General features: G+C 50.1%; 2 pseudogenes; both read right to left on the reverse strand.

The window, feature by feature from the left end:
- Window positions 1-1,071: 1,071 nt before the first annotated feature.
- LOC123822887 lies at window positions 1,072-5,779 on the reverse strand (annotated as a pseudogene).
- Window positions 5,780-14,003: 8,224 nt separating this feature from the next.
- Window positions 14,004-22,918, reverse strand: LOC123822889 (annotated as a pseudogene).
- Between the last annotated feature and the right edge of the window lie 44 nt (window positions 22,919-22,962).

Below are 22,962 nucleotides of genomic sequence, written 5' to 3' on the forward strand. Positions count from 1 at the left end.
TGCCCCTATATTCAACAAGATTATCGGCCTGTGTTTTTTTCTTGATTTATTCAAGGTGCTGTGGATCCCAGGCCCTGATCAGTTAAGGTGGAAGCCAGGGGAGGTGGAGAGGGAGCCTGGACCAGGGGGTCGCTGCTGGTGGAGCGCTTGGAGCAGACAGGGCAGGGGGAGGGAGATGCTTCTGCCTCCTGTGCATCCACTGGTGGTGGACACCTCGTTACAGTGGTTGCAGCGCACTAACTTGTAGTCTGAGCCAGAGGTATGGCAGGCACAGGGTGCTCACCTGTGTGCGTTCGCAGGGGGAGGGAAGTAGGGATGTTCACAGGGTGAGGCAGCCAAGGAAGGGACAGCGGTGGCTCTTGGTGGCAGTGGCTTTGGCAGTTCAGGCACAGGACCCGGACCAGGTGCAGGAAGGCAGGGAGGGGGTGGGGACCGGGACCAGGAGTGGGGTGCATTCGAGACTTCGGGCTACCCACACAGGTTGGCCAGGTAGTTGAGGCTAGGAAAGGAGGCATGGCCTTCGCTTGGGGCCCCAGGCTGACACGCTGCACAAACCAGGCCCTAGGCGGGCCCTCGCTCTGGGCCCGAGGAGCCACAGCGAACTGAATGCCCACTGAGACAGCCCTGAGCACATCCGGGAAAAGTAATCCACGCAGGTAACTGCAAAGGTGCTCAGCTGGGACTCAGGGAGGCTGATGGGGGAGGGGGGTCACAGGAGAGAGAGTGGTGGGCAGCTCTCACAGCCCTCAAGGAGCATTTACACTGCAGGAATTAGGCAAATGCCAGAAATCAGGGCTTTTGGGAGGAAAACCGGTGTTTTCTTGAAGCTGCCTTACAAACACAACATCTCAGGGTGATTTTAAACACCAGTTGCTCTTTCAGACTCATGGCGTTTCTCGAGGAACCAGCACCAAGTACATTCCCTGATACACAGAGGAGTTGTTGATGGGAATCTTTTCTGAGGGTCAAACACAAGCACAGTCAGTGAATGTGGAGAATGAAAGTGAGAAAAAATGTCCTACATGAAAGTGGACGAGAGATGGGGGCGTAAGCCCAGGTGTGGGAGTCTGAACCTGTGATGTGGGCTGAGCCCCAGGTCACAGGGTTGACAACAGAAGGGCCAGTCAAGGAAGGTCAGCAGTGCAGTGAGGTGAGACGCCCACAGTCTAACTGTGGAGAAGCCTCTGCAGCACCAGCCCCACCTCTCCCTGCATGGGAACCAGGCCCACACCCTCCACATTCTCAGCAGACTCTTTCCCATGGGCACCCACAGTTTCTTCCAGGGCTTCCTGGGATCATCAGACTCTTCTCCAGGCTCCACCTCACTGACTGGTGGGTTTGTTGTCCCCTGTGTTCAGCTGCTGGCTGCAACGTGGAGTCTTCTCCAACTGTGCCAAGCTTCAAACAACAGCACCCCGAGGACCATGAGGATCAAGGCAGACACATCCAAGCGGATGAGGTTCTCCACTGTGTAGTCTTGGGGTTGGTAAAGTAGGAATTGTGGGTAAAGAGGTTACAAAAGTCAGGACAGACTCAGATCATCCCAGTCCCCCCTGCATGTCCACCAGAAAGGACACCTGCATCTCATTCATCAGTTTTGATGCTCTGAACACAACACTGTAATTGAGAATTTCCCCTACTCTCTACTCTTGGAATCTGGATTGTTTTCCTATCATCCCAGAGGGTCAGCTGCTCCAGAGAAAAAGAAAACCAATAGGATATGAGAGAAGAGATTTAGGATGGCTTAGGTCATCTCTTTAACTCTTTAATGTGTCTCTGAAACTAGTGCTACCCAACTGGATTCCCTGAGGTGACATCTCTGGGGTCTGGTTTTTCATTGCTTTGGAAAGCCCAGATGCACTTGGAGGACTTCAATTTGTCCTTATTTTCAGGACATGAGGGAGCGATGTTTGGATGTATGTTTTCATTGTTCCACCTCACCTAGCTCTTTGTGTGCCTGACTGGGGAACATAATTTCCCTGTCTCATTCCTGTCTTCTTTCTATCAGTCTTTTTTAAACAATAAGTAATTGACTATGTACATCCCAGGCATTTTTGGTATTGAGAATTACCGAAGTTAACATAATCTCTAAGTGTTTATTCAGTTTGTAATCTAATTGGAAGATTGGTAAAAAAGTAGCAAAAAGAGAAATAATAAAATAATATCTTCAGATGCACACCTGCATGAAAATACAGATATCTATAGATGACAGACAGGCTCTGATGATGTGACAAATGAAATCACAGGCAATATAGGGAACTCTGGGAGGAGGAAGTGGGCACTTCCAGGAGTTCTGGTGGGAGGTGATTTGGAGGATGACCTGACCCAGCTGACCACCTGGTGTCATGGAAACTCAGCAGAAACCCTGCCATCCTCCCACACCCACATAATGACAGTGGTCCCCCATGGAGACAGGACAAGCTCAGAGAGCACTCATGTTCTTTCTCCCACAGGGATTCACTGGCATTAAAGTTGTAAACTGAGCTTTTTCAAATCCTGGATTGGATTCTGCTCTGATAGATGGGAGAACCGAATCCCAGATACATGTGGGAGTTTGTCACTGGGATTCACTTCAAGGGGGCTGAGCCAACTCCACTTGGGTTTAGACAGTCAGAGGATCTCCATCACCCTGACCCATAAAGAAGAGGCCTCCCTGACTCCATCTCCTATGTGGGATTTATTCCACAGGTAGCAGAACAACTCAGGGGCCTAGAAGCAGCAACACAGACAGAGGCAGGTGTGGCTCCTGCTCCTTTCTCCCCACCTGAGCTGGGCATCTTCCCCTTCACATAATTCCTCCCACTGATCAAATGGGACCCAGTGACCGCCCTGCTGCTTGAGGCATGAGACCCTTTCCTTATGTCTCCACCTTTATCCCCAGAACATTAGGAAACAAGCCCTTCTGGAACTATTTGATGTGTTGAAGTACAAAGTGAGAAATAGCAGAAGCCTGGTGGCATCTGTGTCTCCTCTAGGCTAAAGGGACTCTGCTACCCAACAGACATGAAGTTTGTCTGTGTGGAGGAGGGTCTGCAGACCCCAGCTGCCTCATGACACAGGAACCAGGGAGGCTGTGGGTGTGCCTGTCTCTTCATGTCCCCTGTAGTCCAACAGATGTCTCCCAAATGATGGCTCTTCACACATGACAGTCTCCTCCCTGCACACACCATCACTGGATGGACTCTCAGGTGGGGTGAGGCATGGAGAGGAAGGGGGACTCCCCATCTTCTTGATCTGTTTATGGGGAGGGATTCCCCCTATTGATGACCTCACTGTTTCACCCTTCTTCCCATCCCAGCCCTCAGCTGTCGTGGAACAGAGTCTGCTCCTTTAAAGGACATGGGGCAGGAATCCCTCACCTGAGATCAGGAGCTCCAGGGGGTCACTGGGCTGTGACAGCTGGAAGGGGGACGAGCTGTGTGAGCTGTAGCACCTGTAGGTCCCACTGTGGCCCCAGGTCACAGGGCTGATGGTGAAGTTGACCTGAGAGGGGCCAGCTGTGTCCTCCAGATGAAGATGCTGGGGAGGATCCAGGGACCCCTCCCTGTGCAGGTGGAAGGTGTCAGCCCTGACCTCAGAGTGACACTGCAGGGTCACATTCGCTCCCCAGGGCACTGAGGATCCTGGCTGGGCTGAGAGGGAGGGTTTCCCATACATTCCTGAGGAGAGGAGGGCTGTGATGTGTGCAGAGTCACCCCTCCCCCCATGCCCTTGTCCCTGAACTGAGGGACCATGTACTTCCCCAGGGATGCTGACTGTGACCCCTCTCACCTCCTCTCAGTCCCTCTGAGTGGGCATCTTTTTTTCCATGTACCTCACTCCCCTTTTCTCACTCCCTTCCCTAGACATCAGTCCTCTTTGCCTCTGGTCAAGGACCCTGACCTGGACCCCATCAACACCAAGGTGAACCTAGGCCTCAGCCTTGAGCAGGCAGTCAGGACAGGAGGTGGGGCAGGCAGGACTCCTCACCTGCAATCAGGATGTCCAGGGGGGTGCTAGGGGCTGACCACACATAGGAGAGGTTGTGACCACTGTAGCACCTATAGCGGCCCCCATGGGTGAGGTTCACAGGGCCCAGGGGGAAGTCGGGGCTGTGCTGCCCATAGAGATGCTGGAGGAGTGTCAGCCCTTTGCCCTTGGTCAGAGCAAATCTGTCAAAGCCGGGCTCTGAGCAACACTGGAGTGTCAGGCTATCTCCAGGCAGCAGCAGGGATCCTGGCTGGACTGAGAGGTAGGGCTCCCTGTACGCACCTGGGGAGAAGGGTCATTGTCACCCAGAGGACAGACACACCTACCACCCACACAGGGACTCCAGGGAGATCTCTCACATGTCCCTCATTAAGCCTCCTACCTGTGGTTCTGTTCTTGGTAAACCCCTATCAGTGACCCCACAACCCCCAGGGTTTTACTAGGCACAAGGTTTAGGTCAGTTATTTGGGGACAGGAAAGAATTGAAGCCAAGTGCGGGCCACCTCACCTGTGACCTCGAGGTGCAGAGGGGCACTGGGCTGTGACCACATATTGGGGTTGGAGCTGGAGGAACCATAACATCTGTAGGTCCCCCCATGGGAGGGGCTCACGGGGCCCACAGGGAAGACAGCCTGCCATCTCCTAGCACTGTAATTCCATTCCAAATTCCGGCGTGTGGGTGGCTCAGCCCCTCCCTCCTTCAGCAGGAGGAAAGGGCCCTGTGTGGACTGTCAGCTGCACAAGAGGGACACGTTCCCTCCTGAGTTCACCACCGGGCCTGGGTGGGCTGAGAGGGAGGGTGCATTGTACACTCCTGAGGGAGAAGGAGGATCTGAGTTAAAGGGGACAGTCACCCCACCTTCACCAGGTGTGTGCTGTGAGGGGTGTGGCCCCCCTAAAGCCAAACTCTGTCCCCTTCATTCTCTGAGGAGGAGCCCACAGTGGGGAGGAGACCCAATTTCCCCATTACCTGTCACCACCAGGAGCAGGGGCTCACTCCTCTCAGACAGCGTGCCCCCAGTGCTGTATGCACACTGGTACAACCCTGTGTACTGTGAGCTCATGGACTGAATGAGGAAGCTGGTCTTGTTGCTGGAGGTCTCTGGGATCCTCGTATCCAAGGGCTGAGAGCCCCTCTCTTTATACAGGATGTAGCCATCTGCCTGCAGAGACCCCTGACACCAGATGGTCACAGGGCTCCCCTTTCTGACTCTGGGGCCTGGGTCAGCCCAGATGGAGGGTTTGGGGAGAACTTCTGGAAAGGAATCAGACCTCCAGTGTTAGGGGGTGTCATTGTCCCCCTTAGTTGCCCAGCTGTCACTCCAAGGCCCTTCCCTACTGGTCCCCATCAGCACAGACCCACTCTGTGTCCCCCAGCTGCTCAGGGGCATCATTGTGCTGAAGCAGGAGGTCTGGGGGAGGACTCACCTGCCTGGACCTGGTCCCACGGGCCCCAACACAGCCCTGGAAGAGAGTCCCTGTGAGATTTTCCTTCACCCACACACCGAAGCTCCTGACCTGTTCTAGGCCCCTGAGTCCTGAGGTCAGAGTTCGGGCTGAGCCACCTCTTCTTCCCTAGAAGTTGTGTTCCCACTGAGACTCATCATTCCCAGGTCCCCTTGGAACCAGCACCTGGGAGATGATGGGATCCCATGCCTTATCTTTCCCCCAAGCTCACCGAGACAGAGAAGGATGGTGAGGGTCGGGGTCGTGGTGCTCCCTGTCATGGTCACCAGTGCGCAGACAATGTATAAAATCAGCAGCAACACAGAGTAACGAATGGTGTGTTAACACAGCCTCAGCTCTGTGTGACAGGTCATGGGTTCCTCATCAGTGGCCTGGCAGGAAGGGAAGTAGCCCCTCCCTGTAGGAGGGGCCAGAGGAGTCAGCAAACTGGAGATTTCAGCCTGATCTGAGTCTCAGCAGACCCCACAGGCTCTGCACCCACCTTGTATCACACCCAGATCCAGAGGGTGACACCTGTCCCAGAACATGAGGGTAGAGGACACCAGGCAGGACTCAGGAGCAGCCCAATTTCTGTTCCAGTTGTGACTCTGCCTTTTCTTGATCTTTGTGTCCTTTGTTAAGTCACTTCCCTCTACTGAGACCCTGTCAGTGCCGTCTTTCTTCCTCTTTCCCACTGGCCAGACCATCAGGCAGCATGTGGTGAGCAGTCACCTTCTGCAGTCCTGGTGCCAGGCCCTGGAGAGTCACTGCTGAAGCTGCTGGACTCTGTCCTTGCACTCACAGGGCTCAGAGGAATGAGGACAGACAGGCTGATATGTAGACGGCAGACAGATCAGTTACAGTCTGGTGAGACTGTCCATGTTGGGAGAAAGAACAAGGCAGTGAGGTTCAGTAACAGGACGACAGTCATGCAACCTGGGTCCTGGCTGTGAGGGTGTCCTTCTTTGGGATGGGCTGACCCAAGGCATGAGCAGGGATCAGTCCAGAGACCATGGGCAGTGGGGCGTCCTTGACCAGAAAGAGCTTGGGCCGTTCTGAGAAGGTGCCGCAGTCAGGCAAAGGCTGTGTCCTGGGCACACAGGATCTGGAGCACCGTGCAGATAGTTTGGATTGTATCTTGGAGTCAGTGGGACAAACAAATTTATGTTTTCAAAAGGCTACCCCTTTGTGAAAACATCATGCCAACAGGCTCTACTGATAATCAACTCCATCAGAAATAAAATTCCAACATTCACCTGGCCCACAGATGGCATGTAGATCAGTATTTTAAGTCATTCACACAAACTTGTAATGCCAACTGCACTTACAGTTGACTGGGATGAGGCAGGACAGCTGTTGGTTTTTTCTTGATCTTGGGAAGTAGGTGACTACATTCAGAGTGGCTGAGGAACAGCAGAGAAAGCGCAGGATTTTTAAATAGCTCAGTTTCTGTGGGTGGTTTGTGGTGGAGGGGAGTGTGGTTAAGTGGTGGTTTCAATTTAGGAGGGTGACTGGTGTTTCCTGGGGCTGGCGAGTTTAGCTCCAGCCTGACCACTGACAGCTTTCAATGTCAGATGGTGCAACGTGGATCTGCTCTAAGGGTGGCAACTGCTGGAGGAAGGGAGCAGGCAAGCTCAGACCACGTCCTTTATAGGAAGAGTCCTCAGGAGGTGGAGAGAGGAGCAGACTTGAACAAGGTGTGGGGCCTGGATTGGAGCTGCAGGAAGCAGGCTGATGTGATGATAAGACAATTGAGTCTTGTGATGGATGGGGGACATTGTCCAGAGGGGCTCAGTGGGACATCAGGGGTGGAGTGGATGACTGTCAGGAAAGTGGGAGAGTGGGAATAGAAGGCTGTTCCACTCTTTTCCTGGCGCCTGGAGGGGTCAGTGGGGCTGTCACTGGCAGGATGACCCCCAGTGGGGAGGGTGGCATGAGGAGGTTCTGAGGAGACTGGTCACTGTTTCTCACAAGAAAGTCTGGCCCTGCTGGGACCCTGGAGTTTCTTTCCCCAAACAGTTCCCTTCACTGACTTCCTGTTTGGATCAGTCAGCACCAGCCTCACCTTCATCATACCCCTTGAAACCTCTGGGTCAGTTCTGGCTCCTCAGGGCCCCTCCTCCCTGAGCAGAGCTCTTACTCTCTCACTGGGAACCCCCTCTGCAGCATCAGGTAAGAGCCCCTGTGGAGAGCAGCCAGGCTTTTTACGTGAAAAGGAACAGAGTCAGGGATCTGTGAGGCAGTTTATGTTCCTGAACTAGGAACAAAATGAGAATAATATCAATGAAGAAACAGGATGTTGGAAGAAATAGATAGCTGATCATGTCATGTATTTCTTGAAATCTATAAGTTTACCTGCCCAAGGAACTCAGCTATGAATCTTTGAAAACCAAGCCCACAGACATCATGAGCATCATCAGACTAGTCAAGGAAAATTAAATGCACCCAGACAGATATGGCACATCACACATGGAGGAACCAGGATGGAATGACTGCAGATTTCCCATCAGAAATCATCACAGCCAGAAGAGTTTAAAGTCCTGAGAGGTGAGAAAATTTTGCCTTGAATTTTTCTGGAAATATTCTTCAGGAAAGGAAGTGAAATAACAGAAACCTGAGCATCTGACCTGCTTAAAACAGACAAGTTCTTCAGGAAGACAGGAGATAATTCTAAAGAGATCCTTGGAAATTCAAGAATTAGAGAAGAACAATAATATCTAAGTAAATATCTAAGTAAATGCAATAGCCTATTTTTCTCCTCTGAACTTTAAAAAAACAGGCATGGCTGTTGAAAGCAGAAATGGACACATCATCTAGTGGGGTGTGTCATGAGTGGATGGACTACAGATTCCAACGGCAGCGCAAGGCAGTGGGTGTAGAGGGAACTGCACAGTTGTGAGGCTTCTGCATTGACCTTGTAGAGGTTAATATTACCTCCTCTGTGTAGAATCTGTAAAATTAGGTTGTATATTATAATACTTACAACCGTCACTGAAAAAGCAACGTAGAAAGACTCATCGTTAGAATTCCCATAGATAAAGTAGAATGGATGCTAAAAAACCATCCAAAACCACAAAGAGGGCAGTAATAGGAAACCTGAAGAGAAAGCAGCAGATGTGACAATAAAACGGGAAACCTAAAACAACCTTATTTATAATTAGATTAGATGTAAATGGTGAAAGCACAAGGAAATGGCAGATTTTAGGAGTGGATTAAAATACTGGATTTCTTTACTCTAGTATATATTAGTTAATGCATGGGTTTATTTCTTTTTGGTTAAATATATTTTATTGACTATGCTCTTATAATTGTCCCATTTCCCCCACTTTATCCCCCTCTGCCCTGCACACCCCCTTCACCCACATTCTCCCCCTTCAGTTCATGTCCATGGTTTGTACATGTAAGTTCTTTGGCTTCTACATTTCCCATAGTATTCTTAACCTTCCCTTGTCTATTTTCTACCTATCATTTATGCTAATTATACTCTGTACTTTTTTCCCTCTGTCCCTCTCCCACTTCTGTTTATATCCCTCCACATGATCTCCATTTCTGTGATTCTGTTCCTGTTCTAGTTGTTTGCTTAGTTTGTTTTTGCTTTTGTCTTTTTTAGGTTCAGTTGTTAATAGCCGTGAATTTGTTGTCATTTCATTGTTCATATTTTTTATCTTCTTTTTCTTGGATAAGTCCCTTTAACATTTCATATAGTAAGGGCTGGGTGATGATGAACTCCTTTAACTTGGCCTTATCTGGGAAACACTTTATCTGCCCTTCCCTTCTAAATGATAGCTTTACTGGGTAGAGTAATCTTGGATGTAGTTCCTTGCCTTTCAGGACTTGGAATACTTCTTTCCAGCCCCTTCTTGCCTGCAAGGTTTCTTTTGAGTAACCGGCTGACTGTCTAATGGGAACTCCTTTGTAGGTAACAGTCTCCTTTTCTCTTACTGCTTTGAAGATTGTGTCCTTATCTTTTATCTTGGCTAAGTGAGGTAATTGTGATGTGCCTTGGTGTGTTCCTCCTTGGGCCCAACTTCTTTGGGACTCTCAGAGCTTCCTGGACTTCCTGGAAGTCTATTTCCTTTGCCAGGTTGGGGAAGTTCTCCTTCATTATTTGTTCAAATAAGGTTTCAATTTCTTGCTCTTTCTCTTCTCCTTCTGGCATTCCTATGATTCAGATGTTGGAATTTTTAAAGTTGTCCTGGAGGTTTCCAATCCTCTCCTCATTGTTTTGAATTCTTGTTTGTTCATTCTGTTGTGGTTGAATGTTTGTTTCTTCCTTCTGCTCCAAACTTTTGATTTGAGTCCTGGTTTCCTTCCTGTCACTGTTGATTCCCTGTTCATTTTCCTTTATTTCATTTTTCATAGCCTTCATTTATTTCTCTAATTTGTGACCATATCCAACCAATTCTGTGAGCATCCTGATGACCAGGTCTTTGAACTGTGCATTTGATAGATTGGCTATCTCTTCATCACTTAGTTGTATTTTTTCTGGAGCTTTTATGTTTTCTTTCATTTGGGCAATTTTTTTTTCTCTTTTAGTGCCTGTTATGTAGTAAGAGGCAGAGCCTTAGGTGTTCAGCAAGGCAGGGCCACCCATGTCTTTGCATTGTGATGCTGTATGTGTGGGCGAGTTCCGAGAGGGAACAGTGCTGCTTGCTCTGCTCTCTGCTGGTTTTCAGTCACTTCCCCTACTTCCCACAAGCAAATTGGGCCCTTCTGTTGCTGATTCTTGGGTGGGTGGGTTGGTGTATGTTCTAGGACCTTGTGTGTCTCTCCAAAAAACTCTACTGTGAGGCTGGGAATTTCTTTAGCTGCCACCTCACCCCCCAAAGGTGTTTTCAGCAGAGGTGTTGAGACTTTATTTCCCCACACTGGATCCCTGGGTTGCGTGGACTGTCTCACTCCTCAGTTGTTCTTCCCAGTGTATCTGCACACGAATGTGGGATCTCCCAGTCCATCAACTTCCACCTCGCCTGGTCCTTTAGCCACTGCCTTGCTGTGAGATGTCTTCACATGGGCGCCCATCTCTGTCCCTCCTACTGGTGTGGATGAATGTTTCTCTTTCACTCCTTGGTTGTTGGACTTTCATACAGTTTGATTTTCTATCAGTTCTGGTTGTGTTTTATTTTTAAATTTTTTTTTTTTTTAGATTTTATTTGTTTTTATTTTTAGAGAGGAAGGGAGGGAGATAGAGAGAGAGAGAGAAACATCAATGTGCGGTTGCTGGGGGTTATGGCCTGCAACCCAGGCATGTACCCTCGCTGGGAATCGAACCTGGGACACTTTGGTTCCCAGTCCGCGCTCAATCCACTGAGCTACGCCAGCCAGGGCTATTTTTAAATTTGTTGTTGTCCTTATGTTGGTTGTGGGAGGAGGCACACTGTATCTACCTACGCCTCCATGTTGGCTTGAAGACATGGGTTTATTTTGGGAATTTTGATTCTGTTCCATTAGTCTGTATGTCTTTTTTTGTTTGCTTGTTTCAATTACCATGCTGTTTGAATTATTATAGCTCTGTAGCAAAATTTGATATCAGGCAGTGTGGTGCCTTCAGCTCTCTCTTCTTCTTCAAGATTGCTTTGGCTATTGGTGGGCTTGAGTGGTTTTGTATGAATTTTATTATTGCCTTTTCTATTTCTGTGAAAAGTGCATTTGAAATTTTGATAGAAGTTGCACTGAATTTGTAGTTTGGTCAGTATACACATTATAGTGAATTCTTGCTAATTGTAAACGCAGGACATATTTCCACTTATTTGTGTCCTTTCAGTTTCTTTTACCAAAGTTGTGGACGTTTCAAGGTCCAGATCTTTCACCTCCTTAGTGATTATCGGTTGTGTTTGATGTTATTGTAAATGGAATTAAATCTTTATTTTTTTCTAATTTTTTTCTATTTTGCATATTGAAATGCCACTGATTCCCGAATGGTCATTTTGTATGCTGCCACTTTACTGAATTTGTTTTTAAGTTTTTACCATTTTTTGTGGAGTTTTTAAGGATTTTTGTATAAAAGATTGTATCATCCGCAACCAGTTTTATTTCTTTCTTTCCAGTTTGGACCCCTTTGTTTCTTTTCCTTGTCTGATGGCTCTGCCTAGGACAGTTAGTGTGAATTGCACAGGAGTGGGGAGAGTGGGCTTCCTTGTCCTGTTGCTGATCTCAGAAGACAAACTCTCAGGTTTTCAGTGTTGAGCCTGATGTTCACTGTGGGCTTCCTCATGTGACCTTTATTGTGCTGAGGTGTGGTCATTCCATCCTCAATTTGTTGACAGTGTTTATGATGAAATGTTTGTTTTGAATGAATGGTATACTTTGTCTAATGTCTTCTCTGTATCTATTCAAACAAACATATGTTTTATATCATTTAATTTATTGTTGTGGTGGAAACTCTTATTCATTTTCACATGTTAAAGCATTTTTGAGAATTATCAAGACTCTGTTTTAAATCCCATTTGATCATGGTGTCCAAAAGTTTAATGTGCTCTTGGATTCCTCACGATAATATTCATTGAGATATTTGCATCTATGTTTGATAAGAATATTGGCCTCTTGTATTTTTCTTGTTCTATTCTTTGGTTGATGCCCCCCTGTACCATTGTGCATTTCATTCACGCAATTTTTCCACCGTGGAATTTATGGGTTTTATTTGATGATTTCTGTCTCTTTGTTGAATTTGCTATTTGGCCCATGTAAGGTTTTCCTGACTTTGTGAAATTGTATTTCTATTTTTGTCTTATACTACATTAAGCTTCTTTTGAATTATATATTGAGTAAACTGTTGTTCTCTGTGTTTTTGTGTTCAGTTATTGGGATGTTATTAGAAAGTTTGCTGATGGGATAGACTTTGATTCTTCCTGATCTTTGGAGTGCTGTGTTCTCTCTTTGTATCTGATGTCGTAGTCACCTCCTGAAAGCTTGACCAGCTGCCCTCAGGGGAGAGATGGTTTCTGTTGGTCCTGCCTGTATTCTGGGGCTTCTGGGGCCTTGTGTGGATGGACTGGCTTCGTGCTTCTGGCTCCCTCTTGTGGCAGGATTCTCAGGTTGTAGGTCTGGTCCTCACCTTTCAGTGTATCTGGCCAGTTGGAAAAAACTCTTTTTTTTCTTTGTTATTTTTTAAAAATAGGCCACGACTTTTACAGACAGGGGCACCTGCCATCCATGCCATCTCCAAAGTCCAGCTGACCCCTGTGTAGTCTCAGACCTCCTTCTTGTGCTCTTGAGGGGATCAGAGGAATGTTAAGGTCTGAAGGGGTCACTGGAACTAAGCCTTGATAACCAAGGGTGCTGCACCTCTGGGCAGGGCGAGGACTGGGTGGGCTGCACCTACCCTGGCAAGCCGGCCGGAGTTGGGCCAAGGGCTGCCCTGTGCATGGCTCTCTGGCCAGGCTTCCAGGCAATGTGTTGCGTGTTCCAGGCTCCTGAGCAGTTAAGGCAGAAGCAGGGTGGAGGAGCACGATTTTGGATAGGTGGTTGCTGCTGGTGCAGAGAGTGCAGGGGAAGGACTTCTGCCCTGTGTGCATCCGGTGGTGACCAGCTCCTTCTGCCATGCGAACTTCTTGTGGCAGCCAGGTGTGTCTCAGGCGCGAGTGATACGAGGAGCTCAGACTTGAAGGAGCTCTGGTGCAGCCAAGGAGGGGAGTGCGGTGGCTCTTGGCAGCGGTGGCCTAGGCCTAGGATACCACCCAGGAGTGGGCGGACAGGGACCAGAGGGATGGGGAGAGGATGGGTGGCACAACGCCTCCCTGGGACTGTGGGCCCACCATGCAGGTCGGACAGGATCCTGGCGGCCAGCAGGGGTGGCCCAGCAGTGGCTTCTGTCCTGGGAGAGATACCCTGTGCACTTCTGGACCTGCGATGGGGTCCCTGCTCTGGGCCTGGCTGGTCTCTGAGCACATTATGCTCAGGGAGCCGGTCCTGAGCACAATGGAGCGAAGTAATCCACACAAGTCACCAAGCCCATAGGCCAGAAAAGGTATGCGGCTGGGACTCGGTGAGGATGATGTATCCGGAGAAAGACCAGGGGTGCGGGAGATGGTGGTGGGCATCTCCCCCGCCCTCAAGAATGAAAAACGGGAAGGGACTAGGAAAGAAAGTGTATGAATGACCCACGGACATGGACAATAGGGAGGACGTTTTCTGTTGCAGCAGGATGGGGGAGAGGGGCAGTGAAATTGGTGGAGGAGGGCAGTGGGAGGAAATTGGGAGAACTGTAATGCAATAATAATTTTAAGAGATTTTAAGAATAAGGGGGAGGGAGGTAGGGATGCTGGGGTGGGTGGGAGTGGTGGGGGGTAAATGCAGACAACTGTACTTGAACAATAATAAAACAATGAAAATAAATAAATTATATATAGTTCCTGTTGATCCTTCAAAAGACCTTTAGGTCTGTCTTTTACCCCTTTTCTCTATACTGGGATCATGGAGGGGGGAGACTTAAAAAATAACAACATGAGTAACAGCAAAAAAACAAAACCAAAACAAAAGGAAGGAATACAGGAAGGAACATTTAAACCCAGGAATTAGACCAATGCCATAAATCAGGGCTTATGAAAAAATTCGTGTTTTATGGGAGCTGGTTTACAAACATACAGCCTGATGTCACTTCACACACCTGTGGAGTTTTGGGAGAAAACACACCAGGTCCATTATCTGATACACATTGCAGTCCTTGATGGGACAAGGCAGTGTTTTTCATGATTGTTTTGGATTTATTTCTCCCAAACTAGTCTTTTACAATGACATTTATTGCAGTGATATGAGTTCATACAATTCCACAGGTGTCAGCCCTGGCTTGTGTGGCTCAGTGAGGTGAGCACTGGCCTGAGAACCAAAGGGTCCCCTGCTCCATTCTTGGTCAGGGCACCCAGCTGGGTCTCAGGCCAGGGCCCAGGCAGATGGCAACAAATCTGTGTTTCTCTGGCACATGGATGCTTCCATCCCTCTCTCCATCCCCGCCACTCTCTAAGAAATAATAAATAAAATCTTAAAAATATTACAGAGGTTTCAAGGGCACAGTTCTATGTTTCATCATCTGTATATGGCATTGTGTTCACCTTCTGAAATCAAGTCTCTCCTCACCCTGTATCTCACTGTCTCCACCCTTCTCTGTCTAACTCTGACCTCTTCCCCCTAGAGACCACCACTCCATTGTCTGTGTCCATCTGTCCAAACTATTCCTGGTGTTTATCCCTTAACCAGGTGTTTATCCCTTTAACCAGTTGTTTAGAACAGATTTGTTGTCTGACCTAAGACATGCACAGTCTGTGAATGTGGAAAATGAAAGTGAGAAAAATGTCCTACATGAAAGTAGACCAGAGATGGGGGGTGAGCCCAGGTGTGGATCCAAACCTGTGACGTAGGCTGAGCACCAGGTCACGGGGTTGAGAACAGAGGGGCCAGTCCAGGAAAGTCAGCAGTGCAGTGAGGTGAGATGCCCAGTCTAACTGTGGAGAAGCCTCTGCAGCAGCAGCCCCACCTCTCCCTGCATGGGAACCACACCCACACCCTCCACATTCTCAGCAGGCTCTTTCCCAGGGGTGCCCACAGTTCCCTCCAGAGTTTCTTGGGATCATCAGACTCTCTCCAGGCTCCACCTCGCTGACTGGTGGGTTTGTTGTCCCCTGTGTTCACCACCTGGCAGCATCGTGGGGTCTTCTTCTACTGTGCCGAGCTTCACACAGCAGCACCCTGAGGACCATGAGGATCAAGCCAGACACACCCAATTGGATGAGGTTCTCCACTATGTAATCTTGGGGTTGATAAGCTAGGAATTGTGGGTAAAGACATCACAGAAATCAGGACAGACTCAAGCCACCCCAGTCCCCCTGCATGTCCACCAGGGCACCTGCATCTCATGGACCTGTTTTGATGCTCTGAGCACAGCCCCATAACTGAGAATTTCCCCTGCTCTCTACTCTTGGAGTCTGGTTTATTTTCCAATCATCCCAGAGGATCAGCAGCTCCAGAGGAAAAGAAAACCAATAGGATATGAGAGAAGAGATATAGGATTGTTTTTTTAAAATTTTACTTATTTATTTTTAGAGAGGGAAGGGAGGGAGATAGAGAGAGAGAGAGAGAGAGAGAGAGAGAAACATCAATGTGCGGTTGCTAGGGGTCATGGCCTGCAACCCAGGTATGTACCCTGACTGGGAATCGAACCTGCGACACTTTGGTTCGCAGTCCGCGCTCAATCCACTGAGCTACGCCAGCCAGGAGATATAGGACTGTTTATCCCATCTCTTTTCTCATCTTTAATGTGTCTCTGAAACTAATGGTACCCAACTCAGTTCCCCGAGGTGAGCATCTCTGGGGTCTGGACTTGCATTGCTTTGAAAAACCAATGTGCACATGGGGGACTTGAATTTGTCCAGAATGTCAGGACATGAAGGAGTGATGGCTGGTTGTATGTTTTCATTATTCCACCTCAACTACCTCTTTCTGTCTCTGACTCAGGAACATAATTTCCATATCATGTTCCTTTCTTCTTTCTATCAATCTTTGTTTTCTGAGAAACAAATGATAGAATATGTACAATATAGATATTTTTGGTATTGAGATTTACCAAAGTTAACATAACCTCTAAGTGTTCATTTAGCTTGTTATCTAATTGGAAGATTGGGAAGAAAGTAGCAAAAAGATAAATGAAAAAATAAATGTCTAGAGGCACAGCTGCATGAAAATACAAATTTCTATAGATCCCAGACAGGCTCCGTTGATGTGACAAATGAAATCATAGGCAGTACAGGGAACTCTGGGAGGGGGAAGGGGGCACTGACTAGAGTTCTGATGGGAGGTGTTTTGGAGGCTGACCTGACTCAGCTGACCATTGGTGCTCAAGGAAATGGAGCAGAAATCCTGCTGTCCTCCCACACCCACATAATGACAGTGGTCCCCACGTGGATCCAAGACAACCTGAGAGTGGGCTCATGTTCTTTCTCCCACAGGAATTCACTGGCATCAAAGTTCTAAACTGACTGAGCTTTTTCAGATCCTGGATTGGATTCTGCTCTGATAGATGGGAGAAGCAAGTCCCAGATACAGGTGGGATTTTGTCACTGGGACTCACCTCAAGGGGGCTGAGCCACTCCACTTTGGCTTGGACTATCAGTGGATCCCCACTCACCCTGACCCAGAATGAGAGGCCCCTTTGACTGTGTCTCATATGTGGGTCTGATTCCACAGGGACCAGGACAACCTAGGGGCCTAGAATCACCATCAGGACAGGGGCAGGAGTGGCTCCTCCTCTTTTCTCCCCACCTGAGCTGGGCATCTTCCCCTTCATGTATTTCCTCCCTACTGACCACATGGGACCTAGTGACGACCACGCTACTTGAGACAAGAGGCCCTTCTTTGCATCTCCACCTTTATCTCTAGGACTTTAGGAAACAAGGCCTTCTGGAACTATTTGATGTGTTGAAGTGTTGAAGTGAGAAAGTAGCCACTTTGTGTGGTGGAGTCTGTGTCTCCTCTAGGCTAAGGGGACTCTGCTACCCAACAGACATGAAATTTGTCTGTGTGGAGGAGGGTCTGCAGACCCCAGCTGCTTCATGACACAGGAGCCAGGGGAGGCTGTGGGTGTGCCTGAGCCTTCATGTCTCCTATAGTCCAATAGATGTCCCCCAAATGTTGTCCCTTCACACACTTCAGTCTCCTCCCTGCACACACCAGCACTGGATGGACCCCCAGGTGGGGTGAGGCATGGAGAGGGTGTGACACTCCCCATTTTCTCCATCTCTTTATGGGGTGGGATTCCCCCTTTGATGACCTCACTGTTCCACCCTCCTTCCCATCCCAGCCCAGAGCTGTCCTGGGACAGAGTCTGCTCCCTCAATTGATATGGGGTGGGAGTCCCTCACATGGAATCATGAGCTCCAGGGGTTCACTGGGCTGTGGCAGCTGGAAGGGGGAGGAGCTGTGTGAGCTGTAGCACCTGTAGGTCCCATAGTGGCCTGAGGTCACAGGGCTGATGGTGAAGTTGGCCTGAGAGGGGACAGCCATGTCCTGCAGACAAAGCTGCTGGGGAGGATCCAGGGACCCCTCCCTGTGCAGGTGGAAGGTGTCAGCCCTGACCTCATTATCGACACTGCAGGGTCACATTTGCACCCCAGGGCACTGAGGGCCCTGACTGGGCTGAGAGGGAAGTTTTCCTGTACATTTCTGAGGAGAGGAGGGCTGTGATGTGCAGAGGGTCACTTCTCTGTCCATACTCTTGACCCTTAGCTGAGGGACACTGTCCTTCCCCAGGGACACTATCAGTGACCCCTCTCAGCTCCTCTCTGTCCCTCTGAGTGAGCATCTTTTTTTCTCCATTCCTCTCACCCGCCTTTCTCACTCCCTTCTATAAACCTCTGTTGTCTCTGACTCTGGTCTAGGACCCTCACCTTGACCCCACCATCGCCATGGTGATCCTGGGCCAGAGCCTTGAGCAGGCAGTCAGGACAGGGGGCAGGGCTCCTAACCTGCAATCAGGATGTCCAGGGTCATGCTGGGGACAGACCACACATAGGAGAGGTTGTGTCCACTGTAGCATCTGTACTGGACCCTGTGGGTGAGGTTGACAGGGCCCAGGGGGAAGTCGGGGTTGAGCTGCCCATGGAGATGCTGGGGGGATTTGGGCCCCTCATCCTTGGTCAGAGTGAATCTGTCAAAGCCCGGTTCTGAGTGACACTGGAGGGTCAGACTGTCTTCCGGCAGAAGCAGGGGACCTGGCTAGGCTGAGAGGGAGGGCTCCTTGTACACACCTGGGGAGAAGGTCCTTGTCACTCAGGGGACAGACACACCTACCACCCACTGGGGCTCCAGAGAGACCTCTCACATGTCCTTCATTAAGTCTCCCGCCTGTGGTTCTGTCCCCAGTGAACTACTGTCACGTATACCCAAAACCCCCAGGGCTTAAGAGACAGAAAGTTTAGGTCAGTTATTTGGGGCACAGGAAAGAATTGAGGCCAAGTGTTGGCTGCCTCACCTGTGACCTCAAGGTGCAGAGGGCCATTGGGCTGTGACCACACATTGGGGTTGGAGCTGGATGAAACATAATATCTGTAGGTCCCCCCATGGAAGGAGCTCACTGGTCCCATAGGGAAGACAGCCTGCCAGCTCCCATTGTAGGATCTCTGCTCCAATTTCCTTTGTTGGGGGGGCTCAGCCCCTCCCTCCTTCAGCAGGTGGAAAGTGTCCCATGTGGACTGTGAGCTGCACAAGAGGGACACGTTCTCTCCTGAGGCCACCACCGGGCCTGGGTGGGCTGAGAGGGAGGGTGTGCTGTCCACTCCTGAGGGAGAAGGAGGATCTGAGTTAAAGGGGACCATCACCCCACCTTCCCCAGGAGTGAGTTGTGAGGGGTGAGGTCCTCCTAAGCCAAACTCTGTCCTCTTCATCCTCTGAGGAGGAGCCCACAGTGGGGAGGAGACCCAGTTTCCCCCTTACCTGTCATCACCAGGAGCAGGGGCTCACTCCTCTCAGACAGTGTGTCCCCAGTGCTGTATGCACACTGGTACAGCCCTGTGTTCTGTGAGCTCATGGACTGAATGAGGAACCCAGTCTTGTTGCTGGAGGTCTGTGGGATCCTTGTATCCAAGGGCTGAGAGCCCCTCTCTTTATACAGGATGTAGCCATCTGCCTGCAGAGACCCCTGACACCAGATGGTCACAGGGCTCCCCTTGCTGACCATGGGGCCTTGGTCAGCCCAGACGTGGGGTTTGGGGAGAACTCCTGGAAAGGAATCAGACCTGCAAGTACAAGGGGTGTTCTTGTCCCCTCAGTTTCCCCAGCTGTCACTCGAAGGCCCCTCCTACACTGGTCAGCATCAGCCCAGACCCATTGTGTGTCCCCCAGCTGCCCAGGGGCATCATTGTGCTGAAGCAGGAGGTCTGGGGGAGGACTCACTTGCCTGGAGCTGGTCCCATGGGCCCTGGCACAGCCCTGAGAGAGAATCCTGTGAGATTACCTCTCACTCCACCCACAGAAGTTCCAGGCCTGGTCTGGGCCCCTGAGCCACTTTTCCTTCCCCTTGGAGTCCTGTCCCCATTGAGCCTCCTGGGTCCTAGACCTGGCAGGGGAGGGCACCCTTTCCTCTCTTTTCCCCAAAACTCACCAAGACAGAGAAGGGCAATGAAGGTCAGTGTCATGACGTGTCTCCCAGGGTCCCCTGTGGGGCAGATGATGCATGAAGTCCACAGGGCCCAGCTGCATAGACAGACACAGGGTGTGACAAGATCCCAGCTCTGTGAGAAAACTCAGTTTCCTCTGCATCTGCAATCTGTATTGCCTGTATGGTCGAGGAGACAGCAGGATCTGGGACCTTTCAGACCAGATCTGAGTCTCAGCAGACCCTGCACACACTGCCTTCACCTCATGCAACACACAGATCCAGAGGGTGACACCTCTGGATCATGAGGTTAGGGGGCGCCAGGCAGCTCCCAGGAGCAGCCCAGTTTCTGTTCCAGTTCTGACTCTGCCTCTTCAGAAACCAGTGTGACCTTGGGCAATTCACTTCCTTTTTTTGAGACAATGTAAATGCAAATTTTCCTCCATCCTTTGTCAATCCCAGTATCTGGCCCATGTTTCCTGAGCAGGTGCCCAGTCCAGGCATGAGGTTCATTAGGGGAAGTGTCCGATTTCCCATGGGCACACCTGTGTTGTTTAGTGACATTAGACAGTGGCATTATTTAGGCAACAGATGACGTGGGTCTTGTTTTGGTAAGTTTCAGAGAAGGAGAAGAATGGAGCACTGCGACTGAATATAGGTGGATGTCATGGAGTGTGGGGACCTGCAGGTGAGGGAGGGACCAGGACACACTAGGGGTCAGCACAGGGGGTTGAGAGGACCCTCGACCAGGAAGAGGGTGAGTATTCTAGGAGCTGTGAGTCACCAGGCTGTGCTGGGCCCTGGTCCCATGGAGCCTCTGCTCCCTGCAGGGACTCCTGGGTTTGATCTTTCAGAAAATGGAACACTTTTCAGTAAAGGAAGGTGTGAGCAGGTTGCTGCTTTGAGAAGATGGTGTTCTGTGGGAATGGGCTATAGGAGTGAGGAATGGATGATGAACTGTGATAAAACTCCAGCACTAATGTAACACTGAGGTAATGAGCTGCTCAGTACTCTCTGTGGTTTATGAGAATTTCTCATGAAATCCAAACAGAAACCCCATAACACAAATATGATTGAAGCTGAGTGAGAAGAGGTGGGAATGTATCTTTGTCATTATCTCAGTCTAGGAGTTGTGCAGAGAGTGTGCTCTGTTTCGATGGACTCAGGGGACACCCATGACAAGCCCAGTGTGTCCATGACCCAGGTGTGTGAGTCTGGGGAGGGGAGGTGGGCACTGGGAAGGGTCTGTTTTGTAGGGACCAGTTGGCTCTGCTTGGGATGGAGAGTTTAGCTCAGCCTCATGTCCAACAACATGGAGCATTAGGTGGAGCTACTTGGGTGGGCTGGAGTGAGGTGGAGACCTGTGGAAAGACTTTGTGCAGGGAGGGTCTATGACAGGTAATTTCAGGTCCATGGGAGTAAAACTCTCAGTTGGGAGTGCGGGTCCACAGTGAGGCCAGAGAGGAGGCTGATGGGGTCACACCCCCATGATGTCCTGGGTCTTCATGTGAGTGTGACTGTGGAGGGGAACTGTGTTGCAGATACAGGGACTTGGGGTCAGAGCTGTGAGTGTGTTCATCATTTCAGGAGAAGAGAAGGAAGAGCTGAGGGTTCATCCACTTCCTGCCTGGGTGCCTGGGGAGCACATGGAGCTGTCCCAGGACTGTCCACCCCAGTGAGGGGCAGGATTCATGGGGAGTGGGTTATGAAACAATCCCCTGACTCACAGAGAGATCCACCCACCCTCCTGGTGCAGTTGTGTGGTTCGGTCTCTTCCTCTCACTTCCTCTCTGTGACTTCCTCATCTCTGTGAACAGGAGACCTTCTCTCCATCCCTCCCATCCAGGCCCCTGAGCATCTCTGCCTCCTCACTGCCCTGCTCTGTGAGGGGTGACCCTGCATCTGACACTGGTCACTCTGTCTCTATGTGCTGGGCAGAAGCACCAGTTGCAGACAATTCACAGGTTTTAATGTAAGACAAGGGGAAACATTATTGACAGTCTGTTCTGAGCCAGTCCCTTCCCCTCTCCCTTTGCCCTCACTGCAGACAAGGGTGGAAGCTCAGCTCTCACGGGTGTTGTGAGGATCAGCAGAGCCTGAGACATGGAGAGGCTCCATTTGTGTCACTTCTGGGCCTGATTAAGACACAGGCTTGAGAGACTTGAGGGAAGAAGGGCTACTTCGCAGCCATGTATATATCCCCTCCTAGCCCTCAGGGGGCATCACAAGCTACAAAGCATCCTGGGCTGAATGGCAGGTGAACCCAGACTGAGAGGAGACAGGAAGGACGCTGGTCATCCTGGATCCTGGACTCACCACACTCAGGAGTGAGGGCGGGAATCCCTGCAGGGGCTGAGCCTGAGCACTGGGAGCTTCTGACCTGGTGGGAGTCCCGTCTCTCTTGAAACTGCCTGGGGACATGGGGACACTTCTAATGCAAAAAGGATCCACAGAGAACCATGGCAACTGACTTGCATTTAATTTAAATGAGATATGTTCCTGTAACATAGATGGAGCCTTTTCAAATATGGAATTTACTAGAATCCAATATACAGAGTCTGAACCACAATTTTATCTGGTTTTAATAAGAAGTGTGTCTAACAACTCACCCACATATCACATAGCTGTCAGTCTCCCATCTCTCCTCCTCGTCAGCCCCTGACAAGCCCACCTGACTCCTGTCTCTGTGTGTTTCCTCTTCCTGGACACTTCATACAAACGCAGTCACAGAAAACATGATCTTTTCTCTCTGACTTCTGTCACTTAGCTGCAGAATGTTGATGTTCACCCACCAGGTGGCAGGGATGAAAATGGTCTCCATCCAGAAATAAGTAGGAGCTGTGTGTTCTGCTTTTAGTAGGAGGCGCAGATCTCATGAACTTGTTCTACAGCTCAGAGACCTCAGGAACTCAACAGCTGGGAGCCCAGGGTGCACAGGGGAGGGGCTGGTGTCAGGGGCTCCTGAGTGTCCTGTCTGTGTAAACCCCCTGGGTCCCCTCATGTATTACTGTCTCAGACTCTGCAGGGACAGCGCCCTGAGCTGAGGAGCCCTAGAACTAGCTGCTGGAGGGGGAGCAAGCACACCCTGACTTTCTCTGTCTCTGGGGTTCTCTTTAAAGATATAGTGTGGCTGTCTGGGTCATTGACCCTTGCTCCCCAGGCTGCCGTCACTTACCCTGGTTCATAGCCCATCGACAGAATCTCAGTGACCATATTCTCAGAGGACTGACCTGTCACAAGCACACTTGTTACATCTTCAAACAGTTTGACGGGGAAGAAAGTCTGGAAGTCCTGTCTGTTGATGGGAGTTCCCACTGGTTCTCCTGCTTGGTTGCACCAGCAGGTGTTGGATCAGAAGATGCTGTGGTGGACGCTGGAGGTACAGGTGCAGGGGCAGGTGTGGGAGTGGGATCTGAAGCAAAGGTGGGGGTGGGTCCTGCCCCATAGCTGGGGCTATGCAGGGCCTA

Source organism: Phyllostomus hastatus, unplaced genomic scaffold, assembly GCF_019186645.2.
Source record: "Phyllostomus hastatus isolate PE091 unplaced genomic scaffold, TTU_PhHast_1.1 phas_contig_459, whole genome shotgun sequence".
NCBI lineage: Eukaryota > Metazoa > Chordata > Mammalia > Chiroptera > Phyllostomidae > Phyllostomus > Phyllostomus hastatus.